Raw genomic sequence first — 10,649 nt, 5'->3', positions numbered from 1 at the left:
TAAGACTTTTGAGGCCCAATATAGTATCACATCATTTGATATACTTCTCAAGTAAGAAGATCTCGGTTGACAGTATATTCATTTCCACATGACAAGCATCGTCGACGTCTTGACACTGAAAACTTGGACGATGGTAACCAAACAAAATGATAAAGATTATATTGCTAATCATGTCACAGCATTCAGTACTTGGTGTTGACAGAGAGGGTGGTTACAGTACAAGGGAAATTTTGATACGAGTCAAATATTGTGCAAATCTTCAAATATCTTGGAAAAAATTTACATCTGGTTTTCTCTCATTTCATTGTAAAAAAAACCATCACTTCAGGTTGTTATTTTAAAAAAGCATCACAGTTTAATCTTTTGAGGTTGCTATTTTCAACGTTGTTACAGTACCAACACAACTAAGCATTTATTCATCATAAAATACATATGGTCTATACATTTGATTAACAAAGCCTGCAACTACACCTTATTTATACATATGGTCTATACATTTGATTAACAAAGCCTGCAACTACACCCTATTTATATGCCCATACTAATAACCAGTGACAATGATTCAAAGCTGTACTGCTCAACAAAGTATAATAATGCTCTGTATGTCATGGTCAAGGGCACTTGAGTTTGTTGCCATGGGTTTTCATGTTGGCATAGCAGGGGCAGAGGTTTCTGTTTCCAAATGTACCAGGAGGAACACAGTTGCATTTGGTACAGCATGTACCACAAGCTCTTAAACATCGGTCATGGAGAGTTGCTTCTTTGCATCTTCCTCCACATGCTACCTTGCAGTCTTCACCAAACAATTCAAATGAGTACCACAAGTGATGTAAAGAATGAGCCTTGCATATATAAGAACTGGCTTGAGTTTACAAAGAAAGTTAAAGCAAAACAAAAGATTATAAAGTTGAGACTTGGATTAAATAAAATAAAATATCAACTAATGATATAGGGAATGAGGCTTGCATTTATAAACACCAGCTTGAATTTAAAAAAAAATTCAAAGAAAATTGAAGCAATAAGAGCAGCAGCAAAACAAATAAATGATACCCAAGTTGAGATTTAAATTAAGAAAAATAAATATCAACTGGTGAGATAGAGAATGAACCTTGCATTCATAAGAACCAGCCTGAATTTACAAAGAAAATTCCAAGGAAAGTTAAAGCAATGACAGCAGCAGCAACAAACAAACTTATACTGTTCGCTACAGACAAAAGTTACCAAAGTTGAAACTTCGAAAAAGGAAAATTTAGTATCAACTGAAGGTAATTTGAGCTTTGAATGGACCAAAACAAGGGACAAAGATAAACTTCGATTTCAAAGCGAAAAGTTAGTTAACAATGAAAGACACTAATGGCTGAAAGTGCTACCTAAATTTACCAGAAAAAGTTGACACGATAATATATGTTGAACTGAGATTGATTACACATTCTTGGAATATCTCAAAATCGTTGACACTATAATAGATAATATATGTTGAACTGAGATTGATTACACATTCTTGGAATATCTCAAAATCTAATGATTAGAGAAGGTCAAATAATTCAATAATCTTGATCATCCAAGATATTCTTAGAATCTGGAAAAGACAAAGATACCCACTAATACTTATAAATTTGAATTTAAAGAAAAAATATATAAATTACAAAAAAAACTATACTGATTAAAATTCTAATTAATAATACAATACATTGAGAGCATATACCTATATTCTGCAGAGGATTCCTGTTCATCCTATTTCTTGGCAGCTGGAACCAGAGGAAAGGAATATCAGTTCAATATATGTGAAAGTTAACCTCCTATGTTTATTCATGAATATAGATAGTTGAACTTCAATAGCAGTACACATATGTACTCCACATGTACTCACCCCTACATACATCATCTGTTTCATACATCTGTTTCAACATACATCTGTTTCAACAATTCATCAATTAATTAGAGAACTGTGAACAACCAGCAGAAGATTTCTTCCATGAAAGAGCATAAAATTAAATTGGTGACATGTACACTTAACAGTTGCAGAAGAAGACTTACCTGAAGAAAGAGTATCATCATGACCATATATAAGACTAACAACCTGCTTACATAACCCATGGGAGCTGCTGACACCCAAATGTAGTAGAAACACAATGAAGAATAATTATTCAGTCACAAGACTATAATAAGCTTGTTGTATATGTAGCTTGTTGACTATGCAGTACAATGCAGGGGATGTCCTCAATTTATAGGAAGAAGATAATGCTCACGATGTATAGGTAAGTGAGTAATAAATCTTTATTGTGCTCCTTTTCTTAACTACAGCATTTTATCCAGCTGGCTCTTAACCGAACTCCATTTATGTATTTTCTACCACACTAACACGTTACTGCGGACTGCGTACGACAACCATGAGATAGAAATTTATAAAGTTTATTGTTTATTGAAGTTGGACCTCTACTGTGCATTGCAAGTTGAGACCAGGCCATTGCCACACAACCACTACACTAGATTATCCTTAGAAAGTTCCAAACTCCACAAAACTTTTGCAATAAAAATCTTAGCACTGTGTATCTTGGGAATGGAGCCTATCAGTCTTGATGTCTGTTTTCATTCGAAGTTGTGTTTTTTTGGGAATGGAGCCAAGCAGGATTATGTCAAAATTTAAAGTTGTGTGCCCTGGGAAGGAGCTGATCAGGCTTGATGTCAAGTTTTCATTTGAGTTTCGGTACGACGGTGGCCTTAAAAACAATCTCTTCAGTGAACATATTAGGATCCCAGCATCCGTGATGGACAAGTAAAGTGGCTTCCAGCCTTCCACTCTGCAGCTGGCTGATAGCGTTTGTCATAGAATATATAAAGGGAAAATGTAAAATATACAAAGATAATAAAAAGTGGGTTATAATCATGAGCACATCAAAATCAATCAATTTGGTATTGACTAGTAAGCCAACATGTAAAGATGATTAGTATTTGTTAACTCATTTTTAATATTAAACTTATTTTTAATGATGGGGTTTTGACTAATTAAGCTAATTTTGTAAGCTATTTTAATCAAATTTTGCAAACTTGTTTAGATGTGTTTCAAAAACCAAGAACTTTTGGTTTACAAATAACAATCAATCTTCTTAGGTCTCTTCTCAATGCAATTTTGTATTGAACTTCAAAACAAAATGATTAAATTAGAAGGAAAATTGAAATTTGGTAAAGTAAAAGTTTCATTAAATTGAACAATTCTCCATGTGCATCACTAATTTTGTTTGTCTTTAAAAAAAATGGAACTTCATGTTTTTGTATTGTTTGTAGGAATTAAACAAAATTATCACAACAAATAGATATCCACTTCCTCACATTGTTGGTTTTCTTGATAAGCTTCAAGGTGCTTGATTCTTCACCAAAATTGATTTAAAAGTTGGATATCATAAGTTAGAGTTTAAGCAATGGATACTTGGAAGACAACTTTCAAAACAAAGATGGGTCTCTTGAATGTGTGTGATGCCTTTTGGGCTCATTAATGTCCCTACTACATTTATGAGATTAATGAACGATGTGTTTAGAGAATTTCTAGACGAATTTGATATCATTTGTCCCAAGTCCACTATTTGTTGCCTAGGCTTGATGGGGTCTTGGAATTTCCTAAAGGGAGTGGATTCCCTAATTAAAAATTGTATAAATTATAATAGTGATTTTTCCATGTAAATATAGGTGTCCTAGTTCTAGAAGGAATTTAAGTTTGTTAGAGGAGTTAGAATTCTTGGCCATGTGGCACATTGCAAAAGAGACAAGTAATCAGGTTGAGATATTTTATAATTTCTAGAAGATGGATAGATGTAGATTTATGAGAGGACTGCTAATTACATTGTCCATGATGTAATCTAGATATTTTGATTAGTTAAAGGCTAGAGAGAGAGGAATAGAGAACAATGAGGTGATACCTGAGAGAGGCTAAGGACTAGGAGAATTTTGAGAGAGGGTAAACGAACCAATTATGGTGTAATCAGGCCAAACATGTATAGATCCCATGCTAATAGAAATTGTAGGATATTATCCTCCATTTTGTGTTTTGAACTCTTTGTGTTGAAGTTAATAAGTTATCCCCTATGAATATTATGGCTGTGTAATCATGACTTTTGGGTTAGTGTGTATATAGGATTTTGTGTATAGATAATTGAGCCCTTGAAGGCAAGCAGAGGTATGCATGTTAAATATGCAATTGTGTATAACCAGGTCAAATTTCATGGTCATAATAGGAATTAAGTGGCCAAGGGAGTTGAGATGTAAGAGAGGAGGGCTCTACCTGTGCATTGAACAACTATAGAATAAGCCAGAGCATACTGAGGAGCAATCACCAAAAGTGGAGTTATTCCAAGCAAAGGTAAACCAAGGCAAGGGTTCCTCACCAAAGGCCCCTAACCAAAAACCAAAGCAATTTTTATTGAGGATGGGTTATAGTTTCAGACCCCCTCACTCGTTAACTCGTAGCAGACTAGGGGTGGCCAGCATGAACCAAGGCTATCAATCAAACCCCATGAAAATGGTGTTGTATTAAAGTAGTGCCCTAATTAAGAGTGGAACTACGCTGGGAGTTTCAATACCTGACCCCCCTGTTAACCTGCGATAGACCTGGGGTGCCTTGAGATGAATTAAGGTCATTGATCAAGTAGTGCTTGTGATCGCATCGTCAAAAGAAAGCCAACTGTTAATAGAGGTTGATTCGATAGTGGTGGGTAGTCCCCTCAACTTACGGCCCTGACAAATAGTAAATTACATGACAAATTCTGCCACCACTCTACTGCCACTCCTTGATTGGGAAAACACAACACAATGACAATGTTGATTGGAGATGAGAATTCTTGTCACTTAATTGACCCGAAAAACATAAATATTACCATATGATTTCTAGTTCTTTATTGGCCTTAGGATCTCAAGGATGTATGGAACTCCAATGGTGGTCTAAGACAAAACATTGATTTGATAACCACTTCTCGATAAGCACCACGTCACGTGGACTATAACTTTGAAGGTCGAAAACACAGTAAAATCTTGGAGGAACATTGGTTGAAGGGAGAAATACCAAGGTGACATCTAATAAAGTGGAGGGTTAAGCACAACCTTAACGACCTGCAACTCACGAAAAATCGATCCAAAGTCGAGGAAGGAAAGTAGGACACATTAAACATCATCAATTTTTGGTATCAGAGCATAGGGGCACTCATTTGGAAGAGGAGAGAAGATCAAAGTTGAACTACTTATTGTTACAAATAACTATTAGCACCAATTGAAGGAGATCAATGCATGGGGGTTAGTATTGCGAAAGACACCAGGAGAGTGTAAGAGGATTGGAAGAGTTGCAAAGGTAACATACTTATTTTGTTTGATAATAAATCTAAATATGTGTTGATAGGTGAAAGTAAGGAGTTAGGGAGGTTTGATAAGGAAATAAATCACACAGGATATGGTACAACAGAGAGGACAATTCCAACCAAGGACTAGGGCTCAAGAAATTTGTTGATGATATTTGAAGATTGACAGCAGGAGAATCTCACAACAATATGAAGTAAATAATTTAGGATTTCATGGAGACATAGAGCTACTAAGATCTGATAGGTAACATGGTATTTATGTTTCCAATTTACTTGGATAATGAAATTGTTGATTATAGGTAGTAGAAAAAGAAAGGAGAATATTGGAAAAGGACCCTTGCAATGAAGAAGTTGTGATATAGAGGCAAGTGTAAGTTCTAGTTGAAGTTGGAGGTGAAGAGAATAAAATAAATTCTCAAGAGGGAGCGAGCAAAGTGCAAAAGCCTAGAAGAGAATAGGAAGCTTGAGAGGTTCTAGAGGAGAGAACCCATGATACCAAAAGACCAAGTTCAGAGGAGGTAATCCATGATACTAAAAGACCAAGTTTAGAGGAGAGAAGCTTGTTGAGGTGTCTTCTAGGAAGGTGAAAAAGACTTGTTAGTGTAGAGGCTTGTTTATAGCTCATAGTTGAGCATGGAGAGGCCCATTGAGAAGGAAGAAGAGATGACTATGAATAGCCATGACAAGGGTTTAGGGAAAAGCCATAGAAAGATGAGTAATGGGGAATTTGAGAGATAAATAACTGAGTTGAAGGCACAACTTAATGTACTAATGGAGCTACTCTAGGAAAGTAATGAAGAACAAAAATATGGTTGGATGTTAAGGAAGAAGATGGTGAAATGGCTTATGTTGTTGATCTGAACTTAAATAAGAATGCAAAAAATTACAAATATAACCATAAATACAAAGATGCAGCAGAAATGACATTTCATTTCATTAAAATCAAAATACTAAAATATGCTTACAAATAGAATGGAAATAAACTAGCTCGGGTGATGGTGGCTTATCTTTGAGAAGAGATGTGGTAGCTACATGCCTCTAAACTATGTTACAATGAGACTCAAGGGCCTAGTTATTATTTAATAACAAGGGAAAACCCTAAACAACCAAAACCCTAACCCCCGGAGATGGAACACCAAGAGTTTGTGGGCCCCATTGGGGTTCATTGGGCAACCAACTTCTTTGGGTCGTAACTTGGTCATGTTATCTCCTTTTGGTGCATATGAAACCTTATTGGAAAGGTATCTCCAACTACTAATGGATTTGTTGTAGATCCTTGCCGAAAACTACAAGCTTGTTGCGGACCTCAAAAAAACGTTGTTTAGGGGGTCAAAACTGCTCAGGAAGTTGAGGACCCGAAAAACTACTAAAAATAGTAAAGGTTGCAATAAACAAGGAAGCATATGAAACAAACTTGAGGTCTAGGTGGAATCAGTGGGTGGCCACTAATATCCTCCAGAATCAGTCCTCCCTCCTTAGGAAGGAATGGTCCCCATTGCGTGCAGAGCCTCCATCAGGTGAGGAATTTTTTGTTGAACTTGGTCCCTGGTGAACCACTTGCCCTGGTGAAGGAGTTGGCTTGCTTTGACAACTAGATATAGTTGGATCCTTTGTTGGCAACTATTATTGATATGCGTGTCCATGATATGATCAGTTGTGGCATGTCCATGCAGTCTGGGTTTACCTTTGCTGGTGTGAGTTGTTCTACAATATAAGATGTGTCTAGTAATGGTGGAAAATATGGTTGAAGGCAGTCTATATTAAACACTCGATGCAGACCAAGGAATGGTGGAATGCTGAGCTTGAAGAAATTTTCCCCTATAACCTTGGTGATGGTGTATGGCCCATATTGGAGTGGGTGAAGCTTGCGGTGGGGTCCAGTGAGGCACTCCTTCTGCAAATGTAGCCAAACTTTGTTGCCCACCTAGAACTTGTGCGACACTCGATGTTGATCATGGCACTGCTTGTACTTAGCATTGGCTCTGTCCAATATATCATGGACCTACTGGCGGATGTATTGAATGCACTCAATGAAGTTGTTAACCTTGTTAGTTTCAGATTGGACAAGAGTCAAATTTGTTTGAGTCACTTCAAATGGTATGGCCACATCAAGGGGACATAATGGCTTAAATCCCAACCCTACCTGAAAGGGGTTGTGGCCTGTTGAGAAATGGTGAGCTCTTTTGTAGTTGTGCTGGACATAGGGGAGGAATTCATCCTCTGTGTGTGGATACTTCGAGTTGTACATGTGCACAATGTGTATGATCATCCTATTGACGACCTTTATTTGGCTATTAGTTTGGGGTGGAAAGCCGTGTACTTAGTAAGTTTGGTATCCAACATCGACTAAAGACTTGACCAAAATGTACTTAGGAATCTGTTGTCTAGATATGAGATAATGGATTGTGGGATCCCAAAGTGTACCAACACTTGCTCAAAGAAGAGCTTAACAATGACCTCTATTGTGATCTTGAAGGCTGCCATGATGGCCATCTTATAGAATCTGTCGATGACCACGAAAATGCATTCATTTCCATGCTTAGTAGAAGGAAGGCCTGACATGTAATCCATGGAGATGGATTCCCAAGGTGGACTAGGAGTAGGAAAAGGAGTATGTAAGCCTTTCTTCTTGATGGTTGGTTTGGAAATGGTGCAGGTGGTGTGGGATCTAATGTACTTCCCAACATCCTAACGAAGGTTTGACCAATACAAATAGTTCAACAATACTGCCACTATTTTCTCTACTCCGAAATGTCCAACGACCCAACTGTAATGCGCCTCCAAAATCATCTTGGCACATTTGCTTGAAGGAACACATATGTGTCCCAGGTGGCATAACAGTGCTTCCTAGAGGTGAAAATCTGGAACTTTTTTACCTTCCAGGAGTGTCTAGTATGTGTTGTCGAATTCTAGATCGCTCTTGTAAATATGCCACCACCCCAAAGTCTTGTTCCCACAGGAGTCGAGCACGATGATCAATGTCATAACTGGTGGTCGGCTGAGGCAGTATACAACATTATTGGCGTTTCACTTCTTGTAATTAATGTTCAAATGGATCCTTGTAGGTATGTGGACAATTTTTTACGGTAATCAATCTGCAACTTCCCTTCTATCTGTATGAACTGCAGGGGTTCAGTGGTCAGTGTGGATGACTATTTCCTTCCCCAAAATGTAATGCTTCCATTGACGAGAGACCTACAAAATGAAATATATTTCTTTGTCATAAATGGGATACTTTTGGACTATGTCTGAAAGTGTCTCAATGTGGTAAGCCACTGGATTCCCCTGCTGAGTAAGAACTACACCAATAACATAGTTGGAGGCGTATGTCTCAATCTCAAATGGTTGTTGCAGGTATAGTAGTGTGAGCACTAGAGCAGAGCAGAGGTGATGCTTCAACTCATAAAACACATTTTGTTGGGTTACAGACTGAAAATACTTTACTTTTGCTCCGCCATTAGTGACTTGACTTAAAGGCCAAGTGATATGAGAGAACCCCATCACGAACCTATGGTAGAAATTGTAAAGACCAAGAAAGTTGCAGATCTCTGTTAGAGTGGTTGGGGTTGGCCAATCCAAAATGGCTTGTATCTTGGCTCGGTCCACATGCACACCCTACTCATCAATGATGCACCCCAGATATTGAACCTGGGTCATGCCAAAAGTGCATTTCTCCAAATTGGCACATAGGTTGTATTTTCGTAGGGTTTGAAGGACCTATCGAATATGGTAGAGGTGCTCTTCCCAACTATGCCTAAATATCAAGATGTCATCTAAACCATCACGAATGCATTGGTGAAGGGTCGCAAGATGTCATCCATCAATCTCATGAAGGTTGTGGGGGGCATTCGTCAGCTCGAAAGGCTTGACCAACCATTTGTAAAGACCCTCCTTGGATTTTGAAGGTAGTATTCCACACATTAGAGTGTTCGATAGGCACTTGGTGAGAATCGACCTTCAAGTAAATCTTGTTGAAATATTTCCCCCCCTTGAGCTGGTTCAAAAGGTCATTAATCTGTGGGATTGGGTACCTATTCTGAAGAGTGATATTATTTAGTGCTTGATAGTCAATATAGAGTCTCAAGATCCCATGCTTCCTTTGTACCAATACAATTGGGCTCCCATAGGGTGATCAACTTGGCCTTATGTGCCTATTCGACAATAGCTCCCGAATCTGTCTCTTCATCTCATCATTCTACAGAACAAAGCGTCAATAGATAAGTCCATTAGGTAGCGACGCACCCCAAGTGAGATCGATGGAGTGCTTGACCTAATAGTGCAAAGGTACCCCTGTAGGTGAGGTGAAAATGTCCATATACTCCTCCACGACCTTTCCCATCTGCTACTACTATATGGAGGAGCCCTATCTAGAATTCATGGCCACAACCTTCTTCTTTCCTTGAGGGTAAATCATAAGGAAACCAAATTTCCCAGTTTGGGAAATGATCTTACTGCATTGCTTTGTAGTGATCAACGAGATGGTAGTAGGTGGGGCTACCTGTGGTATCCTGTACAACTTATTTCCCAAAGCAATAATCACAAAGAGAAGTCTAGATTCATATACAACATTTCGCTTCCACAAGTATGTTTTTCCTAATAATACATCACAAACTTCAAGAGAAGAAACATCACACATTACCTCATCCATGAAGGGCTTGATGCTATAGGGAAGGAGACATTTTTGGCTGATTTGGAGATCCCATCCATGGTGAAGCCACCCAATTGTGTACGATTATAGATGGTCTATAGTGGGTAGGCTCAACCACTTCATGACCTCTACTAAAATGAGGTTCTTTTGGCTACCATTGTTGATAATTAACTGCAACGGAGAACCCTTCACCCACATCTGTGAATGGAAGAGGTGTTCCCCCTCCTTTGGATCTTCAGGCTCATTCTTTTGGATCTTGGTGGTGGCGACGATGGCACTGGGCTCCACGTCAATGATCTTCTTACCTTTGTCATTCCCCTTGATGTGTTCTGACTAAGAGTCAGAACATGCGTTTGATTCAAAATCCTTAAGCTCGGCCACCAGTGACTGCTTGGCCCGACACTCACTTGCGTTGTGAGTGGAGCTCTTATGGAACTCACACCATTTTCCCTTGTGCTTCTTTGTCTTCATGGTGTTGTTATTTTCTTGCAGCTTCAGTGTGTTGTCCTGGGTTGCCTCTCCTTGACTTTGCCCTTTCTCTTTGGTTTGGGTGCACCTTTTCCTTGCTTCGGATTTACAGATCCAACGTCTTTCTTCCTCTATTTAAACTTATGATCAATCTTGATAGCATATCAATACATCTTGCCGAATGAGGAGAT

The 10,649-nt window shown here is 38.3% G+C and overlaps 1 long non-coding RNA gene across 1 annotated transcript; it reads right to left on the bottom strand.

The window, feature by feature from the left end:
• Nucleotides 1-697: 697 nt before the first annotated feature.
• On the bottom strand, nucleotides 698-2,396 carry LOC149213025 (uncharacterized). Its single transcript, XR_016250293.1, has 4 exons — nucleotides 2,038-2,396; nucleotides 1,871-1,914; nucleotides 1,706-1,748; nucleotides 698-793 (listed from the first exon to the last, which is right to left on the bottom strand). It is a non-coding gene; the product is annotated as an uncharacterized LOC149213025 (long non-coding RNA).
• Between the last annotated feature and the right edge of the window lie 8,253 nt (nucleotides 2,397-10,649).

The sequence above is a fragment of the Pinus tabuliformis genome, chromosome 1_1, assembly GCF_031772625.1.
Source record: "Pinus tabuliformis cultivar Carrire ecotype Pingquan chromosome 1_1, CPIR1, whole genome shotgun sequence".
NCBI lineage: Eukaryota > Viridiplantae > Streptophyta > Pinopsida > Pinales > Pinaceae > Pinus > Pinus tabuliformis.
The sequence above is the reverse complement of the archived record's forward strand: the minus strand, read 5'-3'. Positions and strand labels throughout refer to the sequence as shown.